This window comes from Solanum pennellii, chromosome 3, assembly GCF_001406875.1.
Source record: "Solanum pennellii chromosome 3, SPENNV200".
NCBI lineage: Eukaryota > Viridiplantae > Streptophyta > Magnoliopsida > Solanales > Solanaceae > Solanum > Solanum pennellii.
This window is the reverse complement of record NC_028639.1, coordinates 38,276,218-38,278,416: the sequence shown is the minus strand read 5'-3', so window position 1 is coordinate 38,278,416 and position 2,199 is coordinate 38,276,218.

Genomic DNA, 2,199 nt, shown 5'->3' with positions numbered 1-2,199 from the left:
ATATTTATATACATATATATATATATATACATATATATATATATACATACATATATAAATATATATATATATATGCTATGAATGTTGTCTAAGGGCTTGTATAAGACCTATGAGAGGTCGAATATGTCGTGCCACGATTTGAGAATACAAATTCTTCTAGGGTATACTCTCATCATCTTTCGTTGAATCATCTCATGCCATAGTATCATTAGGAACCTCGAACATGCTGGACTATCAGTTCTTTGGAAGTTGGGAAACTCCACCATACGAAACAACATCGATACGTAAGAGGCATTCAACTCATCCACGTCTCTCCTTAACCTAGAAATATCATCCTTTAGGGCCGTAACAGCGGAAGAATAACCCTGACCCTACTCGAAAGCGTCAACCCACATCTTGAGGGGATGTAGATCCAACACATGGCTATAAATTATATTCTAGTTGTATATAATCTCATCCATATTATGATCTACGGAAGCATCAATAACATGATCTATCAGCAAAGACACAATGACCTCTAACTTTGAGGAATGCACATCAGCATATTGGGCCTGTTAGCCTAATTTGTACAACATAACCTAGGTGATAGGGGGTCGGGAGGAAGCAGCACCAACAAAAGAAGAAACAGGGGTGCAAAAGTAGAAACAAGAGATGCAGAAGTGACAGGACCAAATGTACCTTGAGTGTGACAAACTTGAGGGGGTAAAAGGAATTCTAATAATAGCAAGCAAATGTACCTAAAGTCTCAATGGCCTGATGACGGAATATTGCCTCAGCTTGCATATATAAAAATCAAGTGCCAGACACATATTCACCAGTGAAGATCTTCTCCTTTAAGCCTCATCCGTCATATACTCTGCTTTAATATGTTGGACATCAGTAAAAGATGTAGGGTTACCTCTACGCCCGTATTAATATTCATAGGGTCGTGGGCCTACCTGCAAACCTCAATGATCAATAGTAGAAAGGGAATGAAAGTGTTACTCGACTTGGCATTCATTGAAATCTCTTGGCTAAAACTGAAGACTAGGTTGACGACAACTCTTTTCTTGACTCTACTATATTGTTTAGATGGTTATATGAGTTATTGTTATGCCTCCATGGTTGGTCTAAGTTGTGTGTTTATTCAGCGAGGTAATGTTGTAGTTTACGATTCTATACAACTTAAGGTCCACGAGTGAATCATAAGATTGAACACGCATCCATATAATTTTCCTTTAAGATTTGGAGATTTTACTTCTATGTTGTTCATGTAGATGTGTTCAAAGATCATAAAGCTTTTAGTATTTTATCACCTTGAAAGAATTGAATTTTTACTAGTGGAGATGGATAGGATTCCTCAAATACAATTTAATGAATGTGCTTTACCATCCATCTAAGTCCATCTTTCTAGTTGATGCTCTCAATAGACTGTCAGTGGTACTATAGCAAATGTTGAAGAAGGAAAGAAAGAGTTAGCAAGAGTTTTTCACTAGCTTGCTCTCTAAAGAGTTTGTCCTATAGACATGTTATATAGTCGTGTTATAATTTAGGATGGATCAAAATTCTCATTTTTATCCGAGGTTAACAAAATGAAGGATATCCATCTTATATTACATTAGTTAAAAGATGCAATTCATTAGCAAAAAGTTGAGGTATTCTCCTATAGGTAGATGGTGTACTTCCTTACCAAGGTCATTTTTGTTTTCCAAATGTGAGTGATTTGAAGTAGAAAATCTTTACAGAAGCCTATAATTGTAGATATTTTATTCATTCAGGTGCCAATAAGATATACCATGTTAAACAAGAAGTGTTTTGGTCGAACGACATGAAGAGGGACATATAATAATTTGTGGTAAAGTGTTCTAAGGGTTGAGAGGTTAAGCTAAAATATCAAAAATAAAGAGGTATGACTCAAGAGATTAACATTCCTACAAAGAAGTATCACAACCCGAGAGCAACCCTAAGTCATAACACGTCGCACTTCACCATAGATGGGTCTTATACAAGACCTTAGCGTATTCATAACATAGTACATTAGAAAATATGGAATCGAATTCATTTTCATAAATCACAAAAGGAAGTCTTCCTTCAGGATTTTCTTGATCGAACAAAGGTGAAAAATCTAAATTAAGTGAATCGACAAGCGTGCTCAAGCTTCAACTTCAGCTCTTTTTCATCCTTTTTGTTTTGTTTTGCGCCTAAGTGTCCATACTCGCA